General features: G+C 38.0%; 1 protein-coding gene across 6 annotated transcripts in view; it reads right to left on the reverse strand.

Annotated features, from left to right (window-relative positions):
- SYT1 (synaptotagmin 1) overlaps nt 1-24,081 on the reverse strand; it is a 527,282-nt gene that overhangs the window by 160,196 nt on the left and 343,005 nt on the right. The gene's annotated exons all lie outside the window — the stretch shown is intronic.

The raw sequence follows: 24,081 nt of genomic DNA on the forward strand, positions 1-24,081 counted from the left end.
CTCCATTTGCACTAGTCTTAGACCACCCAGGGACCTCAATCCAATTTTGTTGCTATGGACACTGTAAAAACTTAGCGGTGGCTTTGGTATTTTCTGTATTTGACACATCTCTGTTTGTTCAATGAAAGCCTCACTCCTGCACTCACATCTCTGTAATGAATTTGGTGGCTACACTGCGGACTTGTGCATTCATATGTCACTGCAGCATTTTGCCAACTTCTAGCTTACTCCAAATTATTCATCTTTCCAGATCATTATAGTTCTCCAAGATGAGAACACAGCATGAAAATGCTTGCTCTGCTATTAACTAACAGGAAAAGAAACCTATTTCAAAGCTTTGCTTCTGAAACTGTTTATGGATAATTAAAAAAAATTACCAGGATATGCTAGGTGTATGCCTGTTATCCCAGCACCTGGGGAGGCAAAGGCAGGAGGATCTCTAAGTTCTAGACCAGCCTGGCCAACAAACAGCGTCCAGGATAGCCAGAGCTACACAGAGAAACCCAAAAGCAAGCAAGCAAGCAAGCAAGCAACCAACCAACCCCCCAAAGCAGGATAATCATCTTATAAATATTGGCACACACACACACACACACACACACACACACACACACACACACACACAAGCTTTGTATTTTAAAGGTTTTCATAAATTACAGAATGCACATGGGGAAAATCACTGGATATATGTGGATTAAGATATTAGTCACCTTGGTGACAGAACGTCAAATGCAAATTTGAAAAAATATTTATAAGAGACAGAATATACTTTCAGATTAAAACAAATAGACAAAAGTCAGAATGAAGAATTTCTCATTATAAGCTAAGTAGATACAAAGACAATTTTTGGCACTTAGGTATTTGATAGATTCTCTTTTCCTCACTTTTAGAACAAGAATTCTGGACCTCCTTTGTAACGATATAGTAAAGAGTTTCATTCAGAGTATGTTCGAAGAGTTAAATATTAAAAGAAAAACATAACTGTGTATGTGTGTGTATGTATGCGCATAAATATGGTTGGTAAATGGTTGGCATATCCTGGTTAAGGTCTTAATTCCTGGGTTTAGGAGACTATTTGGCTTCTAAGTAAATCCTAACCCAGTGTATCAGGGTGAGTTTCATCAAGACTGACCGACTCACCAAGCTCATGGTCACTTGACTTTCCATTTATTCAGCTGGTCATTAGCCTGTTATCCAATTGGCCATTTAGCCTTTCACTTGTTTTTCCTTGATAATGTGCTGAGCATTCAAGTTGTGAGGGAGGTGGGTGCCTCTGGGATCTTAGAAACAGTCACTCCAAGAAAAACTCCAGAAAGAGATAGGAAGTGAGACAGAAGCAAGAGTTCAGTGGAGCTGATGGGCTGTACCTTTTACAGGCTGGGAAAGAACAAGATAAATAGGCCTGGAATTCAAGGAGGGCAGCATGGAGGAGGTGAGTTTTGAAGGATGTTCCAAAGCCTTGCTTTGCTACCATGAAAATACTATTTTCACGACTTTGTGTTCTTCTCCCTGCCTCCCCAGTCCCTTATTTTGTTTGGTTTCTAAACTTTTCATCTAATTGATGTGGGAAGGATTGTAAGCTTTGTTACAGGTGAAAGAAAGCAGCCTTGGCGGGCTTTGCCCTTGGACACACCACAGATACTCCCTGAGATTAACCTTGAGATAGACTGGGTGGAGTCATCCTGGGCCTGGAATTCAGGAAGTGGACCTGGGGACTCCATCTGGATTACTGTGTTTCTAATCGACCCCTCTATAGGAGGAGGAACCACCCCTTGCATGTGAGAGACAGACAGGCAGTGAGGACAAGAGGAGCAGCAGGTTCAGACTGAGCTCGAGTGCACGTAGATTGGGAAAAGGATCAGCGAACAGGCTGGACCAGCAGGCAGGCCAGAGACACCTAGGGACCTGTCCTGTGTAACGGATACCAGAAGGTTCACTCTTGTTTCCCTTTAACCTTTTTTCTCTCATGTGTAAGATAGTTGGGTTGTATAATAAAGTTTAATTGTTAAGAAACAGGGTCAACAAATTGATTTCCTAATGATGACCCTATTAAACAAAACACTCAGCAGGAAAAAGACATCAAAATCTACGTTAGATTTTTGTTTTGTTTTGTTGTTTGTTTGTTTGTTTTGTTTTTGGAGACAGGGTTTCTCTGTGTAGCTTTGGCTGTCCTGGACTTACTTTGTAGATTAGGCTGGCCTCGAACTCACATGGTTCCGCCTGTCTTTGCCTCCCAAGTGCTGGAATTAAAGGCATGCACCACCAAAGCTGGCTTAGATTTATTTTTTTTTAAACCCTAGTAAATGAGAATAGTTTCCTTGTCACACACTCAGAAACCCTTCACCAAATGGCACTCACAGTGACTTTCTTAGGGTTACGTTTTGTACATTTCCCCCACCCCCACCTGTTTGCCTTTTCAGTTTCTGTTCCTAACAAGAAGCAAACTGGAAGTTCTGTTCATAAAAGTATGCTCCAGAAGTTATCTACAGCATTGATGTCAACCATACCTGTGGCTTCTCAGGGTTAGGACGCTTTGTTTACTCTCAGTGTATGAGAGACTGCTGAGCTCATCCAGTACAGAGGCCACTTAGCACATCAGTGCTTGACATGATGGAAGAATGCTAACCAAGTCTGAAATACTTCAAAGAGTTTCATTCCATGAGGGTGGCTCTAACACACACAGAACGACCAACAGGACAGAGCTTGGAAAATGGCACATTGAATGTGTTCTCACTGCAGCCTTACTCTACATAGCAAATGAGCACTTGTTTAAGAAAAACCTGTACTAAAACAGGGACTCTGCCTCCTTTTGTACACCAACTGTCAAGAACTGCTATTACACAGAACTTCAGTAAACACGTGCTGCTTTAATATGCACAAAGCCCCTAGCTGTTGTTTAGTAAAATTTTACCAGGGGCTCCATTCCTTAACCTGATTTCAGTATATACTGTGCTGCTGGTCAAATTCAAATACACAGGGAAATAACTTCAGGCTCTGGCATTTCTGCCTGAATGCCTCTGTTAGTCTTGATAATCAGTTACTTGACTGATGATCATTTTATCTGCACCAAATCAAATATTACTTACTATTCAGTGTCAATAATGATGATGATGATGATAAATCAGTCTGCTTCGAATGATGAGGTCATATATTCACAGTACTAGAAGGTTTGAATTTGATGTGGAAAATGATGTTTGGTCTTTGGGTGGATAAAAACTACCAGAGGATTTAGATAAGGTGCAGGGTCCGCCTGCCAGCTTGCTAGCAGCAGGCTTCTGGAAGGCGTGTCTTCATAAACAGGAAGGATGCCAGGTGAGCTGGCAGCATGAAGGCCATTCCCTAACTGATCGATTCTGAAGCTTCTGGAAGTTCGTAGCAGGTTTCAATCACTCTGCAGATAATACAATTTTTCAGCTAAAGGGAAATCCATTTATCTATGCAACTTTTTAGCAGGTCTCTCTCAAGTTCTGATTTTTAAGTTTAGACTTAAAAACAAGTTATTATTTAGAGTTTTTTCCCCTGTTATGGAAGCTAGTGTCTTCTCAATTTCTATATAAGAAAAATTTAAAATAAGTAGCTCTTGGATTTTGCCCCTTTTCATGTTGGTTCTATTTTGATGCTTTGAACTGGTTAGAAATTTCTTTAATTTGTTTTATATCTTGGCAAAGATGCCCAAGGAAAATAATATATTCTAAGAATGGAACATGGCTCCTTTTGGTAACTGATACACAATGCAATATTTTTTTAAATCAACATTTCTTTTCTCAGCAGTTTTATGTTATTAAGATTCAATTTAGTTTTGACGACAGCACACTAGCTAAAGGGGAGGATATGTTCACTGCTCTTTTACAATTTAAGGCTACGGCTATAGATAACAAACAACCAAAATTCTATTTAGTTGTATCATATGCTTTTTAGAAGAATTTTCCCCCAGTATATTGTGCATAATTTTAGAAATCTTTGTATCTTTGGAGTGTTGGTTGTGCTGACAGGAGCTGGTGTGGCTGCTGCCTGAGTGGAGAACAGGAGGTCTGGGTCTTCCCAGTCGTGAGAAGGAAGCATCAGGCTCATTAACTTCATTACTGCCCAAGTGACAGGTAGACAACACCGAGAACAAAGCTCCTTGCTTGTCTAGCTACCCGCAGGATGTCTCACTTCGATGATCCAATGGGTCCCCACTGCTCTAGACCACACATTAATTTTCTTCTCAAACTGTTGTTTTCTGTTTCTCTCAGTATGTTTCTCTCCACGGCAATTTCACATGTCTGTTTTCCTAGCTGAAGTGTCATTTTGTCTGTTGGTATTATAGGCTCTTGGATACAAACTTTCATCTTTATTTTGAATACCTTCTATGGTCCTAGATTTATTTTCTGGCCTTGTTTTTAAAAGAGCTTCCTTATCTATTCAATCTTGTACATGATGGCTTTCCCTTGAGGCTTGTTCTCTTCTGTTTAAAAATTTATTCTTTTGTTTGGAGTTTCTCTGTCTAAGCCTTGTGACTGTCAGTATATGACCTCAAGGCCTTCTATGACTCACGCTTAAGGTTCTTAATAGTTCTTATAGATCTCCACTAAGAACATAGAATTCGCTTGGCTTGCTTTTCTTCACGAACACCAGACAGATACTTTAAACATCTGTCTTGTTAGTAACATTCAAGAACCCTTTACTTTGTTATTCATCCATATTTATTCATCCTTTTTGTCCTTTTAGAAATGAAAGTAATTTGTAAATACAAGCTTACTGTGTCCATTGTCTTCATCACGGAAGAAGCTATCTGGAGTGACATGTTTTCTCTCCTACCTTAGCTCCTATGAATGCTTCGGCAAATGCTTATTGAATTGTACGAGAATAATTACAGGGCGAGAAAGTCTTCTCAAATACGGAGAAAACATGGCTCCTTTGAACACCTCTTAAAAGCCAAAAGGCATCCTAGCTCCTCTGACCATTTCAGTCAAAGTTTGATTAAACCTCAAAGCTATGTAAATTTTCCAGCTATTTCAGAAAAATTGTACAAGTATACTTTATATTTTACAGAGATGATTTACAGAGGTCATTGCTCTCTGCCAATGATTTTTTTCCTAAATGATTTATCTACTTGAATATGGTCAATCAAATGTGTATCTGTGGTAATATTATGGTTTTACTATGGAAATTTTACATAGTTATCATACTAATTTTTATTTTTGGAGTCCCTCCCCCTTGAGACTCTTTCATATCATCTCAATGTGTTTGACCTTAAATATCAAACGGGAGACTGACTAAGAGAGAATTACCTCAAACTTTCAGACCAGAGCACGGAGGACCTGAATGTGGTTTCTCTAATGTGATTCTTCTTAGAGTTAGGATCGGACAGGATTTTGTGATGCAGCTTGAGTCTCTTACCATATATATTTCAAAATTCTTTCGTTACCACAGTGAAAACTGACTAAGCAACTTTATTATTTCCAATAATAGTTTAGTTTTGTAAAAACATATTAGACAACATTTCTATCAGGTTTCTTTGAGCTACTCAAAAGAATCAATGGAATATAAAAAAACAACTGTTAATGATTTCAATAATAGGACTACGTATATACCACATAGACCATAGATATACTCTAAGCTCTACCTTTTTCTTACCAAATGCGTCACTCCTGTTATTTTAACTCTGTGAACCTCATCTTTACTATTGGAACTATGAGAAATGGAAGGAAAGTTTAAACATATGTGTCCTTTGTGACGTGTGACTTTGTAATATGAAAATATTTAGAGTAGTGGACAGCAGCACAAATGGGAGTTGTAAAGATTTTTATTATCACTTCCAGTAAGTTCTATTAAATTTCATAGCTTGAAAATATGAAAAACTGTGTTTGCTTTTTTCCCCCGACAAGTTATCTGGATGAAATATGGTCAATTTTTATATATGTGATATAACTCCCAGTGTTTTCAACATGTTTTGACTTAGGGATATATTAGAATGTCAGGCAACATTCTAAAACAAAGCTTGCTGGCAACAACTGAAAGTCAAGGCATTTTGATAGTTCTCAAGCCATTTTTTTTTTTGGAGAAATGATAAAAATCTAACTTTGAGGAGAATAAAAAATAGTGACTTGGCTAGGCATGATGGCTCACACCTGTGATTCCAGCACTCTGGAGGTGGAAGCAGGCATATCACTTTGAGTTCTTGAGGCCACCCTGGTCTACAAAACGGGTCCAGGACAGCCAAGGCTACAGAGAACCCCTGTCTTAAAAATCCAAGGAAAAAAAATAGTCATTTGAAGCCACAAATAATGCAAACCTTGTTAAAGTATTACATCTCTTTGTAGTTTCAGTAATTGGATCACCCAGGTAATACTGAGACAATGTTTGAACACAGCACTCAAGATGTTGGTGACAAGACTTCACCCTTTCTGTTGGCAGGTGACAGGTCGGCTCAAACACATGCTATGCTGCTCAGTGTGTGCACTGGTAACAAGACATCTTTAACTTTCCTTCACAACTAGCTGAGAATGTAGAGCTTGAGAAACCGACCCCAATACCACACTTACTGTCTCACTTAATTAGTGATCATTTTTATTAAGAATCAACTTTATATTCCAGGCTTACATGGAGAAATTTATAAATTATTTGTGCTTTTCATTTCATTTAGTCTTTATTATCTTTATTTATGATGGTAAGGTTAAGCTACAGAAAGTAATGTGAATCTTAAAAGATTCTTGAAAAAAAAAATCATGGTCTAATCTTAGGCTTAGTTCTTTGAACCAACAAAGTTCTTGTAACTAATCCAATTTCTAGTAGTTCCTATTTCAAATCGAAGATTTAAATTACTTAAGATACAACATTTGGTCACTTACTATTCTAGTGTTTGAATGGAGATGCCTGTGTTTTCTTTCTTTTAAAAAAAATAGAAAACCTTTATTTTCTGCTGTCTCTTCTCAAAATTTTTTTGAAAACAGGAGTCCATAATGTTCTTTTGTTAGCTTTGACTAGAACTGGAACACTAACCCAGTGGGTCAATGGATTATTCATACTTTAATATGAATTCAAATTTTGATATGAAATCACATTTTAATTCATATTTTAACATGAATTAGTAAAATAATGAAGTAGCAGATTTTACTAAGCCATCAAAGCTATGAAATGTACAGGAAGGAATAGCTGTGTTTTACATTTTGTTTCTGTATTTTACATCAATAAAATGATCAAAGTCAGAGCTTGGCCACTATGGTTGCAGTTCTTATGGCTGTTTGCTTTTATGCTTACAGTATCTTGAAATCCAGCTAATGCCTAGAAGAAATGTAATTATCTCTATAGACTTATAGCTTTTGAAAATTCTCTCAAAAACTTCAGTAGATGGATTGCTTAATATGTTTAGGCCAATGCATTTCCAGCAATGTAAAAGTCAGTATTTGAAGTTTATTTTAATGCCTTTCAGTGAATGACTAAAAATTGGCAAATTTAATATGCTGATTAAATTAGTATCTATGAAAAAAATGTTCATTTTAAATTAAATATTGTTGAGTAGAAAGGGAGAAAATACTGGAGTGCTAGTCACAAAGCTGCTGGAAAGAAGATCCTGAGAGGGGGGCATTTGTGATAAATGGGACATAAACTAAGACTACATTCTAGAGACTTCAGAGAGACAGTGACTATGTGTTTGTGTTAACTGGGTTAGACCCCTGGAATCTTCTGCTCATGGCTTCACTCTAGGCCCTTCCTGAAGGTTGCCACGCTGCTGCCCTACACCTTGTCTGTCCACTTCTCAGCCCTCTACTCTGGGATGCATTAGGTCTGTTGGATATATAAAGGAGATGAGGAATTAAGAATACAGCTCAGAGGCAGGGAGTCTGCTGTGAGCTACTTTGTTCTCTGGCACTTTTCCTGGTTGTCTCTGAGCAGCACAACTTGTGAGATGGGGAGGAGGAGGTGAGGAGATTGGGAATGGTAGAGCATTTCCAGGAGAAGAGTTGAGCTGTTTCAGCTCCAACAGCCCCCAGGAAGTGGCAGAGAAAGCAGTTGGCAGGCTCCTGTTCCCACACTGTCAGAAGAGATCAGGTGCTGTATTTACAGGGTTCCGTGCGTGAGAAGCACAGACACACTCTCAGGACTACAACCATGTTAGCTTAAGGATGTACGCTCTTTCATACAGGACCAGCAGCAGCCTGTGGACTTGGACATGCAGCATAGTTGTATAATATTTACTGCAAAAGTGATCTTGGCTTTATTCCTTACCCCAGTCCCACCGAGTAACACTAAGGAGTTTAAAACAGCAGATGCTAACACCTACAGCTAGAAAAATACCACAGAAGAGTCATGAGGTTGTAGCTAGATAAGAGATGTTTCTATTTCATTAGAAAGTTAAGACAGCTACTAGTTATTTTTGAGATGTTTTGTAACTTTCCAGGCAATGTTCCATCTGCGATATGAAATTGGGCTTCTGTGAAAACAGTAAGGTAGAATAAGATAGAGACTTCTTAATCCCAACCTGCCAGACTATGATCAGAAGGTGGCAATGGAAAATAAATATGTGAAGTGTTTGAGGAGTTGTGATTGGTTGTTTTGAGTCTTCATTCTGAAGCACAGTCTTGTCTAAGTGGACTAAGGTTAACTGTCCCTTTGGCACCATGTCAGTAGAATATTATTTTGAGTTAAAAGAATGTTTGGGGTTGAATTTTAATAAGGGAAACAATAAAATCAAAATCAATTATAGTATTTAACTTTACTTCAATTTGTTATGACATACTGTAGAGAGGGCTAGAGATTTGGAGTGAAAGAATTCTGACTTTAAAACCCAGTGAAATTTTTCTTCTTTGAGAATTTAACTTTATGAAAGCTAGGAATAATGATATCACAGAGTTAATTTTAAGAATGACAGGCAATTTAGTGTAAATATCTAGCATATGTGGAATTCAATAAATACTATATCTCTCCGACATTTTGAAGAGTAAAGATTAGATATCAAATTCTTCTCTAAAATTTAGTAGATGTTTTTAATCCTAAAAGCACTCTTTGGAAATGTTTAAAATGTTTGATAGAAATATTCAATATAGGCTTCTTTAAAAAAGATTCATTCCATTTCTCTCTCTTCAAAATGAAGAAGAAGAACATTCACCTGATGTGACCTCCACCACCTGAAGGGAATGCGGATGATCTGGACTTAACCCAGCATGAAATGAACACTTGAGTGTTAGAGAAACCTTAGACTTCTGAGAACTAAGAACCTATTTCCAGAGAAGGTAGACTGAAAAGAAATAAGCATAGCTTCATAGCAGATTGAAGATACAAGAACAGGGTGTGGGGCTTCCCTTAGCTTAAACACCTGATGCTTTCTGGATTTGAGAGAATTCATCTAACGCGGATCACCAGGCCTCACAGGAAATGAGGGTGTTGGCAGATGGTTCTGTCCTTCTTGTAGAACCATCATCTACACTGACACGACATCCTACTGTTTTAAACTCATAAGCATACGAACTTACCACATTACATCTGCTTGAGAAATCTGTAGGACAGTATGAGACTTCTGAGCACTTAATGGACCTTAAGAACTCCTAAGACAAGTTGGTCGAGTGTGGACTTAGCAATTGTGTGAAGTAGCTAAAATTCTAACAATGAAGATACTCTGAGCCATCTTCAACAGTTTACAATGTTTTAAAAAAATATATCTTATTAATTTATTCATATTACATCTCAATTGTTATCCTATCCCTTGTATCCTCCCACCCTCCCATTTTCCCCTTACTCCCCTCCCCTATGACTGTGACTGAGGGGGACCTCTTCCCCCTGTATATGCTCATAGGGTATCAAGTCTCTTCTTGGTAGCCTGCTAGCCTTCCTCTGAGTGCCACCAGGCCTCCCCATCCAGGGGACCTAGTCAAATATGGGGCACCAGAGTTCGTGTGAAAGTCAGACCACACTCTCCACTCAACTGTGAAGGATGTCCTGTCCATTGGGTAGATCTGGGTAAGGGTTCGAAGTTTACTGCAGATTGTTTACAATGTTTTGGGGGGAGAATTTCTCTAGGTGTAAGAGACTCACTAGGTGATCCTCAAGTTTTGTTTCTTTTGGTCTCATGATGTGCAAATATTTCAATTAAATAATGCTATTCTTTTTCCCTTTTTGGCTTAAGACTCACATTAAACAAAAGAGAAATGAGAGCTTTCTCTAAAAATGGAAAAGCTATCCCAGGAAAACAATCTAACAATACTCACATGGATAGAAAGCCTCTTATTTTCAATTTTCTAATAGATAGTGATCTTTGGCTGAGGAATGTGGGATGGAGGGACGTATACCAAGTTCGGGAGCTTTATGAAGGGTATCAGGAAGCTAGGAATGGGAACAGTGAGATCTTCATGCTATGTACTACCCAAGGCACAAGACAGTCCATGGGATGGTACGCTAGAACAGACCATAATTCTGTCTTAGTAGTTCATAGTAACGACCCTAAGATACTTAAGCATGACAACAGATGGCAACCTGTGTATTGAGGAAGATTTGTAAACACTAACAGTCATTTTGAGCCCATTAAATTGGATGTTATTACTAAAGTAGCATTATGCCATGATGTTCATTGTGTAATGTTGCATCTGTCTGCATTATTAAGAATCACGATTGTCGCCTCTTTGCCATTGCCTTGATTTATATGTCTAATTTAATCTCTAAGCTTAAAAGCATCACACTGTGTCAAATTCATAGGGAATTCCATTTCATGTCAAATACTTGGCTTCTAACCTTAAAGCCTGTGCATATCAGGCCCCGTTTTATGTTTAGATCTAGAGACTGAATTTTCTTGTAGAACTAAGAATATCTACCCTCATCAGATACTGTTCTCCCTTTAATCAGAAGAAATGTAAAAGAATTGGTAGCCACAAAGGATAGGATGGGGAGAAAGTTTCCGTTGAGACTGACGACAGTGATTTGTGCTCTTAGTTTCGCGTGCTCAACATTTTTCAAGTCAACGAAACTCTTATCCCACTACCAAAATTGCAGGTCACTTACCCCAACATTTTTGTCCAGATTTCTCATAATTCTTAACACACTATTTCGTTTTCTTTTCTATGTCGCATTTATGTACACTTTGAGTTGCCTTCAAGGAACACACAATTCTGCATTCACGCTCTTTACTATGAATTTTCCCATATGGTTCCCTAGACTCTAATTCTATCAAACATTATTGTAATTCAGCTCAAGTAAAAGGGAGAAGTGTATGATGTGTGCTCATTGCTAACAAGCTGAAGAACCATGAGGTTTTGGTGCTGTAAGGGTCCATAATCAGCCCTGATTATATCTTTTCTCTTTTCCAAAGAGATAAGCTTTACACAAAAACTGGTGCCACTCTTTTTTTCCTAACATCCTTTGGTGTAGATAGTGATTTTTTTTTTTGGCTTCTTGGTTGGATATCAAAGGCACAAATAACAAAAGTAAAAATAGAAAAATGGAATTATATTTAAAAAGCTTCTGCTCATCAAAGAATTGAAGAAAGATATTCATAAGCTATTTATCTGACAGGGAGCTAATATTGAGAATATATTAAATATCCAAAAGACCTGGCCATCAAAACTCTCCAAATAGGTCAAAGAACTAAAAATAAACATTTCAAAAGACATGCAAATGGCCAAGCATACGAAAATAAAAAGCTGAGTCTCACTGATCATCAGGGAGCTGTGAATCAAAATCACACATCTCATTCTAGTGAGAAAGGCTGTTCCCAGAAGACTAAAATAATAAATGCTGCTGAGGATACAGAGAAAGTGCAACTTCCTTGGTCTATTCAGGGCTCTCATGTCACGTGGACTGTTTGAAAGTCAGACAAGATGCTAAGTCAGAAAAAATAAATCAAGAAACCCAAAAGCCTGACAGCCTGTGACACTACCACAGTCATTTTAAAACAAAGTCAATTAGAATATTTTTCTGTACCATAATCCACACGGACAGCTAAAGTTGGCTCTAAGCTGATGAAGTGTTTCCTTGCTTTCAGATAGAGCTGAATTGTGTAACATGCTGCTTATATCTCTTGAGGAAATGTCTTCAGTGCCAGTCTCATGGTGATTTGCCATGAACATGACCGTTCAGCTATCTTCCCAGAAAACTGCTTCAGAAGGATTTTGTTAGGAACATGACCTCCATTGTAAATGAGGCTAAAACTCATATTAGCAAAACTTGATTTGAGGCTTCCTAAGTTCATTTAAGGATGAATCATGGAATAATATGAGAACATTCAATAATAAATATATTGCAATATTGATATTGTCACTTTGTAGATAAAATTCAAATGTAGAAAAAGCAGGTGAGCTATTGGCTTTGACAGACGGCATCTTTTTCTGCATCAGATAAAATAACTCACATTATATTTTAAAGATGGGTTCCTATGGTTACCAAACTTTTGTAAGAGCACCCACTGTTAATAGTCGTATGTTTCTTTGTATAGGAAGATCTTGGAGCAAATACATGAAGAAAGTACATGTCATCACTATAAGAGATGATAAAATATTCAGTAGAACCTGTAATTTGGCACAAATAATTAAAAACTCCCAAGAGTTGGCAGGACATTGTGCTTGAGGAACTCATGGACCTCCTCATCTAAATGCCAATCTAAATGAAGCACAATGACAAGAAATTAAAAAATGTATTTCCCTGGATATATTAAAGTCAATCTTCAGCCATAGGTCTTCACAGTGAGACAAAGCCCCAAATTTCTTTGCAGCCTCCTATTTTGAACACTGAATAGATTTGAATTGTATTACTTAGAGGCAATTAAATACACCTGTGCTATTAAAATTAGAATTGCAAATATTAATAAAGGAAATGTGTTCCATGAAGATGAATTTGTTGTGTGGTTTCTCTCATTGTCTCCATGATTGCATGACAGAAGTGTAAGGCAGTCATTTGCTTTTAGCTTTTAACTGGAATCATGGTTTTCATGCAAAATGTGTCCACTTTCAGTGCCATAATGGCGTGGCAGAATAAATTGTCCCTCTCTGGTAAGATATTTCTATCTCTTATCTTAGAACAAAGGGAACCACTATTCATTTTGTACTTTAGGAATATATTTTTAACTTAAGAATTGCTTAACGTGGAATAATCATAACGAAGGTAATAATGAATGGTTATGCTGTCTCCCTATGAACATTACATTATTAGACATCTTTCTAATAGTGTGGCTAAGCAAACATATTTGGAAATACACACTATGATTATAACATTTAGGCAGAGCTTTACCAATATACCCACCTCTTTGTGGTGGATTCAAAATCGCTACAGTAATCAAATGTACAGGCACAGAGCAAGTTCCTTTAAGAGCCCTTTGCCGTGCTTGAAGAAGGCTGTTGATCTTGTCAAAGTTCTGTTTGTTGTTCAAATCGACACTCTTTCTTAACCCGCTAAGGGAATACTGATATGCTCAGTTATCACGCAGAGATTAATGCACACAGGAATAATAGACTATTTCCTCAGAGGCACGGGGATGGTGTGAATTAGGACTGAATTAAATCAGTGTTTGGGATTTCAGCATTTCTCTCATTGATTGGTCCACAGCTAGGGCAGAAGACCCACTCCTGCTACTCAGATGTAAGAGGCATCTGTGGACAATAGCTGCTAAATGTTTTCTTCTCTGAGAAGAAACAGGCTTGCAGGAAAGGGGATCCTTAACCATCACCACCACACCACTTCCGGCTGGATTGCCATGTGAGCATACAATGTTTGGAGCTGCCATAATTATAATTTCAACCATCCAGTGAGTGCTCAAAATTGTTGTAATCACCTATAAGCTGTCTTGTAAATTATTTTTCTGAAGTTTCAGTTCACCTGAATGAGTTAAATGTGCTATTATTTAACTTGTCTATATTAGTGAGGGTAAGTTAGCTCACAGAAGCCAAGCTCAGGGACTGAGCACAGAACAGGCATACTGTACACTCCTGCTGCAACAAGTCTCTATCTATTGTAGTCACTTAGGGGCTCTAAGCTGACAAGGCAGGAGCAGCTCGAAAGAGTAAGTTCTTTCTCACAAACAGACAAACATCATAGCTCCAAAACAACACTTGTCTGCTCACAGCTCACCAATACAACTAATGCTACACTCTACTTACAATAGGGTAAGGAAGTACAATTATGTTGTGAATGCCAAAGCACAGATAATCATAAATACTTGTTGAAAGGGTGCTAATGACCACTTATTCAGCTTGAGATTGGGATCTTGTTAATTGCAATGAAGGCATCTTGAAGATGACAGTGGTGATAATACTGTAAAATGAATAAGTGATAATATTTTAACAATTTATAACATTATATGTTAATACATTTAATGTTCTGTATTAAAGTACTATTATTTTGTTTATTATTATTATTATTGTTATTGTTATTGTTATTATTGTTATTTTCTGATAAACATGGCCTCAGAGATGGTTCTTCTTGATGTTCAGATAGAAGCTTATGATCAGATCGCTGATTTTAAAGTACTCAGCTAAATTATAAAGTTTACTATGTGTACTGTCTCTAGTAATTTTGATTTTCAACTCTATTTATTTATATACATATAGACACATACACATACATCTAAAGAAACATATAATGTTAAAAATATGTATGCAAATTTTATGACATTATTGGTAAGTTAAAACAAATAAAAAGTTTACCAGAAAGAACTTATCGGTTTCAATTCACTTAGTTGAAGTTACAATTTTGGACAAATTTTGAATCAATTTTCTGGAATTACAGGGTTCGCTCTTTTTTTCTAGTAGACATAAGACCAAGATATACTTTATAAATTACTAAGCCTGAGGTCTCAATCACGAATAGCTGCAGCTCTGCTCACTTGGGGGTGACATAAGATTGAATACACTATTTACTATCCATGGAAAGAAGTAAGCATTTGTAGCCCAAAGCTGTTTATATGATAGGTGCTCAGATTCCTTCTACACACAGTGCGTCAGACAGCTGCGGGGAGCTATCCATATCTCTGTGTGGGAGGATTCAACTTATTCTCTACTGGAGAACTAATTTTCTAGCAGTGCTTCTTGTCCCACTGAGGGCGCATGTAGGCTTGTTGACTATGAAAGTTTATTGGACCCACTTTCTTTTCTTATCCAAACAAGTGCAGGGGAGATCTTAGATTTCCTAGAGAGATTTCTGTACTTCACTCTCTTGAATTTGGATTTTTAGAGTTTTAACAGGAAAACCTCTCTTCTGTAGATAAACATCCATTGCTTTGTAAAAACTGGATTAACTTTTCTTTGGGAAATGGCTGCTTTCTTGTTCTAAGTTGAAGTAATTTGATTGTCATTGGTTCTGGTTTCCCTTCTATAAGGATGAGTTAAGTCTCAGATCTGATGAATGAAAAGGTTCTGCTTTCTGAAGACATAATGATTGATACATCCATGGGTACATGACTCAATAGCTGTGTCAAGACTTAGGACTGCTGTGAAAAGGGGTGGAGCTAGAACAGGCAACAGAGAATACATTTTTTTCTTGTCTTTATTGATCTGCTCTATACCATGTTGGTGCATGTATATACTTATTGAATAAATGAGAACTAGGAGACTATGCAATTCAAGCTGCTGTTGGTGGCATGTAATCCTTGAGCTTCTAGGTAGCTGTTCTATGGGAAACACATGCCCATGAAATATGCCATAACTCCATAAGTTCAGGCAAAGAGATGGATGGAAAGATTTGGTGACTTCTATCGACACTGTTTGTGTTTTGGGACATGGCTTCACAGAACACAGTGCAAGTGAATGTTCTTTATTTCTAAGAATCAAATGTTTCCCTTAGTACTTACTTATTCACGATGGATTGGGTTTTCACCAAAAGAATATGAATTGCTAATAAACTATTTTATTATTTGGACACTCTTCTAGCTTTGGGCTATCATAACAAAATGACCCAAATTACATCATCCCTAATTTACTGGCTTGAACACTTCATTTGCACATATTTTATTTTTGCTGCAGAAGACAATCTGTATTGCAACATTAAGATCATTTGAAGAGATCTACTGGCATTATGCATGAGAATCATTTTCAAGCTTCAAATATTTTAAGTGGTTTCTTCTGGACTCATTTACATCTGATGATAATTCAACTTCAGTGAATGAACTATGGATATTTTTTGATAGAGATGAGAGGAATATATTCAATACTGGAGAATTAAAAAGTGTTAAGGGAGGATTTTTAGGGTACAAGCTAAGAGCTCTAGCATACTGGGAGATACATTATCACAAAAGACAAATGTAGCTAACAGTGGTCCCCTCTTCTCTGGTACAAATTCTAGAAGAGGCTAGCTTTTGCCCTGAGTCCATTTTACACATACAATGGTATTTGTTTGTTACTACTTAAAATGTTTTTTTTTTTTTTATCCTGCTTGCTATAGACAATCTGTGTAACTTTGGGCAAGTTGCTTCCTTTAAAAATGAAATGGTGGCCTGTCATAGGGGAGGGGAGTAAGGGGAAAATGGGAGGGAGGGAGGAATGGGAGGATACAAGGGATGGGATAACAATTGAGATGTAATATGAATAAATTAATAAAATATATTAAAAATGAAATGGTGGTAATAGCCACCATTTTATAAGATTTCATGAGGATTAAACAAGATTTTAAAGGCAATACACTCAATAGCTAGCAAGTGAATGGCAATTATCATTACTATTTCAGGATTTTTGGGTCAACCTACTCCTTGCATGAAGTCTTTAAGAAGTCCTAGGTATGCCAATTAACATGAGCCCGACTGGGAGATGAACTAATCAGGAAGGCCAGACAGGTCTTAGCTTCTCATGCTACCCTGTAATTTTTTTTTTTCAGATAAGTGTACTTTCTTCTTTCATATGCCAGGTGCAAGAGAGGCTCTCTATCAGCTTCCCAAACCTATCTTCTCTCTAGAGAGCCTTTAGTTTTAAAAAGAAGTTATTTTTCTTTTAAGCAATCTAATCTTGTATTGTCTATTTTCTCCATTCCACCAACATATCTGATTCTGTCATTTGGGTATAAAATTAGCATTGTAACTCTCTGGTAATGAAGGACTCATATTAAATATATTTTAAAAATGTCTTTGTTTTGTACGTGTGTGTGTGTGTGTGTGTGTGTGTGTGTGTGTGTGTGTGTGTTTAGTTCACCCGTTTCACTGTGGAACATCACATGGAGTGAACTAAAATTTACTATTATGATAATGAGGTCTAGTGGGCATAGTTCTGCCTCTGCTAGATTTAAAAATTGAACTCAACCACCAAAGCTACCCTTTTAAACAACAAGATCTTGATTGACCTTCATTTTCAAAAAGCTCAATTCGAACTGTACTTCCTCAATAAAAGTATTTTCCCCTCAATGTTGCTCTTACTGTCGTTCCAGTGGGTTCTTGTTCACTGTACATATTCCTAGATTTTATTCTACTATTATTTCCTGTGCCTTTTTGAATTCCTTTTTAGTATTCTGTAACTATTTGAATGTGTTTTGTTTTCCTTCTTCTTTATGTAACTGTGAGCCCTTTGTGAAGCTATGCCTGCGTGCCATAAACATGCATTGTGTTGTAACTCTCCCCTACTGCCATTGTTGTGTATTCTAGAAGACTGTTTAGTACACAGCAGGCATCCATTTAATGTTGAGTGACCTACTACCAACATGTAGGTGGATGCAAAATGTTCTTTCATGTGTGAAAGGAATTATATGTGCTTACTCTTTTCAGTTGCTGGTGGAATGTTAATATCCCTCATGTCTTTGATAATCTTCCAGAAATTGTTTCTGTCACAGCAAAGACAAGTGAATCATTAGTTTTGCTTATGTTTCTTTGCATTATTCCCTGTATATCCCAACAGTAGGTTATTAATTTTAATAATGCTAATAAAAACGAGTCCAACATGAGCAAAGCCATTGCTGCCTCATAAATTAATTGGTTTGCAACTTTTGATACCAGTGGATGAAAAATGCTTTTTAACATTCTGGACGGAGAGGCAGGCAGAGGATCTCTGTGAGTTCGAGGCCAGCCCGGTCTGCAAAGTGAGTCCAGGACAGCCAGGACTGTTACACAGAGAAACCCTGTCTCGACAAACAAAAACAAGAACAAAAAGTGCTTCTAAGTGGGTGAAATGAGAGAATGTGGTTGGATGTAGTTGTACACAGATGCCTGGTCGCCCCTACTGAAGTCTAAATCCTAACTTTTAAAACCACACTGGAAGAAGACAGGAAACAAACTACTCACCAGGATCCATTACCTCCTCTTTCCCTGTCTCTCGTGACACTTAGAATTAAGACACAGATGTCAAATTTTAAAGTAAAGGCAAATCCCTCTCCATTAAAACGCCTAAAACTGTACCTTTTCATCTCAACACTTACCCTTGTAAATACCACCAACAAACAACTTCTCTGTCCTCCTTATAATGAACCCTCAGTCTAGCCATTGGGTAAGTTTTAAAAAGGGAACTAAGGCATTATCTTGATATTCTGACTACATACGGTAGTTCATGTAAAAGACACAGATGACAGACAGAACGGATTACAACTGCCTCAAAGGCCACCACTCTCTGAACGCCTTCTCCATAATCCAAATGTTAAAACGTAACATGCACTGTGATGGTAGAAGGAAAGAGGTCACACTTTTGGTGGTGAGTCAGTCATCGGGGCTAACAGGATGACTGCCCAGAAAAGGAAGCTTCAGACAACATCCATCTGTGTTGGCTCTTTTGTTTCTATCATAGCAGACGCTGTTCAGGTGCCATCTTGGACACAATGTCTGAGCCTTTGCCAGACATCAAAATCATTGGCATCTTGAGTTTTTTGGCTTTCTAATCTCTTAAGGCGTGAGGCATAAATTAGGGTTCTCTATAAATTACGTTATCTTCTCAGCTTCAAGAACAAACTGAGAAGAAAAAGATCAAAACTTTAGGAAATGGGAAAAGAAGAGAAGAATGAGAAGAGTATATTGTGCCACCATGACGATGGAAGTACAGACTTCATACATGCAGAACAATGAGGGGGAGGGGCGAAATGCAAATAAAGGATTGGAGGCAAAACAAATACAGGACAGAGGGAGAAACTGCATTTTATGTAGAATTTCTTATCTTTTGGAAATGAACACTAATATATCTTTAGAATCTATTCTGCATTCTCGTTGCATAATTTCTTGAAAATATTTTTATCCTACAAATAAAATCTAAGAGAAATTCAATAATCTACTTTTGTATATAAATCTCACCCTAACTGACATTAAAATACTTTATGATTAAAAGCTAAATATATACTTTACACCATGGTACCAGACTAACTTTCTATACCCAAGCATAGAATTCTCTGGTTTGACCAATTTGGCTAAGCTCACATTAGAACTTTACAGTTGCTAGTTTGCTTTCCTTTTCTAAAGAAGGCCTACGTCTCTTGGTGGTCTACTGGTCTGCCTTCTTGTTACGGAATTCTCTCAGACTACTCCACTGAATGCTTTGTGAACCGTGGAAGTCACACATTCTCACTGTTAATCTACCATCGCTCTCCCTTTAAGTCAGTGGCTTGCTCCCTATGGCTCACTACTGCTTTGGGGGCTCTATATATCAGAGATCCCGCATGCCATGCATTTACATTACAGTTCTCATTACAGTTATAAAGTATTAATGAAATCATTTTATGGTTAGAGGTCAACACAACATGAGGAACCTGTGTTAGGAAGGCTAAGAAGAACTGCTCTAAATGGTCAGTAAGAAATCACATTGAACTCAATTAGGCAGTGATAGGAGCTAACTTCTAAAGTCTCTCTTAAGGGGCTATTTAGAAAACTCACTTTGTCACAATAACAGCTGGCAACATTTCAAATGGTATTTGTTATGCCCCTTTTGTCATTATTTTTCATGTGGTATTTTCTTATGCACGTTACTCATATAAACCTGGACCAATATATAATATACTGTTTTCAAGTCAATGAAGGTTAGAAGTGATTTACTTCTATTTGAGCTTTCAAGCAACAAGAAAGGTAATATTTCTAAAATCATGACTTCTACACGGAGGTAGGACAATTTCAGAGTCATTCCTTTGGCAAGAAAACTCATTTCTCATACTAGATCTCACAGCCATAATAGCTGTCATTCCCATGGAAACAGTTTCTAGGAATTGAGTTTGTTCTCCATAACTGACGCCTACTTCATCAGATGAAGTTTTAGAATAACGTTTAAAGTGTTCTTTGGCATTCTTGCCATAGAAGAAAAGAAATAAAAGAAAAATCCCCTGGGGCAGGGTGCAATTCAAAAGTAAATAGCCTCTGAGTCTCACTAGCCCCAGGTACTGTGTAGAAATGTGAGGAGACTTAGGACAAAAGGTTAATATAGTGCAGTTCCCTTTAGCTTGATGATCCCATATTGGTGTTTTCTACAGTAGAGGTTGGGGGAGAAAATAGAAGTTTCTACAAAAGAGGAAGACAATGCAAACGAATTATGAAGGACATGGAACCATGTGGCAACTTCTCAAGCATCACTGTTGTCACAGAAAAGGCTTTAGCAAAGGGCAGCAGGAGCTCAGTGATAACGCAGAGGCAGTGATGTTGACTGGATCACTAAGGCAACTGATCACTAAGGCCGGGGAGGGCACTGAACACTAATGATTAACAGCAGGCAGTGCTGCACTGCAGCGACTCACCATGTCCAGAATGGAGTTAGAGCAAACTTATCACTTGTTACCACATTTGAAAACGCGGTGGAGAGGATCTCCTGAAGCTGCGTAAGAAGCATAACCCTTCTCTGTACCTTTACGATGATGGTCATATAGGATTATACATCCATGTCATATAGTTTATGTGGCACTCTAAGCTCGGCTAGATGTACTATTACTACCCCATTCCTGCAGGCGTCTCCTAACTCATTTCCCCATCTCTCTTGTCTCTTCTCTTGCACATCTCCCCCCGCCCCCTTTTCCCTTTCTGTGCTAACTAAATTTTCACTGTTGCCTTTTTTCTTCATTTGATGATCCTATTAATGTTATTTTCTATTTCTGAGATAAGGACACTTAGCATGTTTATGGAGAAGTTCGAAATTAACATTTCAATTAAAATCTAGCACTAATGAAACCAGCTTGCCACGCTGGGGGAGCTACAGCTTTTAGAGACCTCCTGCTTGCTAGGAGAAAAGCTTCGGGGTCCTTGTGTTTGGAAAGAGAAAAGCAATGCCATTTTCTGTATTGATGGTACCACTTTAACCATCCTTATGTCCATTCAAGGCCCTTATTTTATTATACAAAAATTCTTTTCTTTTTAAAAACAATACTGAAGACAAAAGGATCTAGCAAGTATTCTTATCTTAATTTATCATAAAACTTGTGTCAGTGTAAAAAAGTATTCCTTTTACATGATGTTTTTGACACTGAGAAACACTCCCAGCTTATTTGCATAATTTAAGCTGTAGAGAAAAAATATGCAAAGAAATAAATTATCCCCAGTCTACAGTTTAAGAGAAAAGTTATGTTGCATATTCAATGTAAATTACACACAAGCTTCATATGAAACTCAACACACAGTTTACTATGGATGAGAGCTTGGCTGGTCATAAGACTACCAGGCCCATTAGGTCTGAATCCTGTTTACCCTGGGTAACAAATTTCCTGAGCCGCCAGTTCTGTATTTGCTGAGAGTATTGCTAGGATCTACCTCAAAAGGTCACCATAAAAAAATCAGTGTCATGATGTACACTCATGGCCCCAAAGGGGGCTGCACAGTCATCGCCAGATCTTATGACATTGGTCACACTGCATTAAGGGGTTTTCCACTAGACAGATGAGGAAGAGACGCTGCAAGGTGACTGTGGTCTGGCCAGACTCTCCTTGTTCTCACACAACTGAGAGAGACCTACGTGGCCAGTGGGAGGTAAGGAAGCAACTCAGGTCTAGGCTTCCCTGGGCTCCTCTCCTGCTTTCCTGGTCTGGGAAGTGACTGGGAACAACCAGGAAAAAAGGGGGCAAAGTGATCTTGGCTGTGATCCACTTGCTTGTTGCTTTGTTTCCTGAGTTGTTGTAATAAAGAATCATAAAAAGTGGCTTTGAATCCAAGAAATGCATTTTTACAGAATTCTAGAGGTGAGATGTCCAAGATCAACGTCATGGACAGACCAAGCACTCTATCACTAGAGGCGTCAATGCGGCCAGTCATTGTGGCCTATCTCTGTGGTCAGCCACTTTGAGTTATCACTGTGGCTGCCACTGTGGTCTATTACTGTTCCATCACCGTGGTCTACTGTCTTAGTCTGTCTTTCTTATCTGTCACTGCACTCTCACCATGGTCTATCACGTTCCATCACTGTGGGCTTCTGCCTTGGTCTATCTCTCTGCTCTGGTGCCATGATCTCTCACAGTGCTCATTATCAGGATCCAGCCCATCACAGGCTGATTCCACTGTCCCCTGATGTGCTTGTTCTTGTGTACTTTAGTGCCTCTGTCTCTCTTCTTAAAGACATTGGTCATGTTGGAGTGAGGGACATTGTACCTGATGTGAACCCAATTATATCTTCAAAAATAGTATTCTCAGTAAGCTCACACATAAACAGGTGATAGGGGCTTGATCATGCATCCCTGGGAAGAGAACTCAATTTCTAACGCCCTCTATACACTTTTTAACTCAAAAATCACATTTCTAATTTTTTTTTAATGTGGAAGAGTTATTTATTTCCTTTTACCAGTATCACTTAATTTCAATTTAAGCACTCAATGAAAAAAATTTCTTATTAAACAAATGAATTTTTACAGTAATTTTCTCTTTTCTCATGATACTCCTCATACCATTTTTTTTTACAACAGTTTGAAAGATCCTAGGAGGAGTGGAAAGCTTGTAGTAAACATAGCTCTTGGCATCATTCAGCGAATGTTGTCATGAGTTAGGGTCAAATATTGTTATTATAACAGAAAATAAATTTCAACATTGTAGCTAAGGCTAATGTTTCTATTATTTGGGTCTAGAAAGTCATATTTTATAGTGAAATTCTGATATTTTTGAAAACTCACTTTAGCCAGACAGATGTCACTTTCAGAATGATTAGAATCTTAGTGCATTTAATATGGTTTTTAGAGCATGAAGCTTTCTCATTTTACACTTTATAGTTTGTGTTCTTCATAATTTAAAAAAAGGCAAATGTGTTCTTTCTCAAATAGACCATTTATTTCTCTCCCCATTTTTGTATCTTTAACTGCAATTTCCTGCTACCATGACTAGCACCCAGAGTTTACAATACATCATCATTTTCAGTCTTATATGTTCCATAAGCAGAGTGGTCCAGTCCTTACCAGGTGCTAATTATAGGCCCTGCATGTGACACAAAACTAAGATCAGAGACTCCACTTCTTCACCATTTTTTCTCTTTAAAGCAAACGTTCGGCATTGGAATAGCATCTCCACCCTGGGATGTACTGTGTTCTCACACTCTAGGAAAGGGGCGTTCTGGAAGTTATGGAAGAGAACTAATTACCATCACCAAGTGAAATCTTTGAAGTTGTTGCTCGAATGGGACTTCTTGATAGTCAACTGATATGGCTTTCGGTTCTTTTCATGTTTCCTGGGCGACACAGGACCTGCCTGAGCACATTCAGCCTCTATAAACATGCTGCTGCTCGGCTTGGAGAAATGCCAGTACTTTATAACCACAATTGAACACCACTAAAAACAAAACAAGAACCGCAAAGATGTTTCCAGTTCAAATCCTTCTAACTCTGTTAAAAAAAAAAAAGTGAAAGTACACAATGCAAGGGCTTTGGCTAGAAAAGCGGCAGTCTCCACTGTCTGTTTTGTAGAGTAAAACAGCTTATTTCCTCTCCCAGGCTCCTTTTCTCTCTTCATATCCATGGTAAACAGAACTCTAAAACTCCCCACCCTCATCTGTAAACATGCCCTTGCATGCTGGGAAACATGGGACTATATAATGGGTCTGCCATGTGGCCAAGAGGGAAGTGACTTCCTATAACTCTTGTCCCAACCACAAATCAGTTGTAAATGAGTGCATCAATGGGGAGATATTTCTTAATCAGCTCTAAGCCCTCAGGGCTGGCCAGGCTCTCCCCTCAGGTGAAAAAGGTGTTCTCTTGCTGGTCTGGAAGAAGCATACAGCCCTGTTATCCTTGACTGCCTTTGGAATGGCCAGTTAGGGGAACTGAGGGCCTTAGCCCTAA

This window comes from Acomys minous (genome assembly GCF_964271855.1).
Source record: "Acomys minous genome assembly, chromosome: 9".
NCBI classification, from domain to species: domain Eukaryota; kingdom Metazoa; phylum Chordata; class Mammalia; order Rodentia; family Muridae; genus Acomys; species Acomys minous.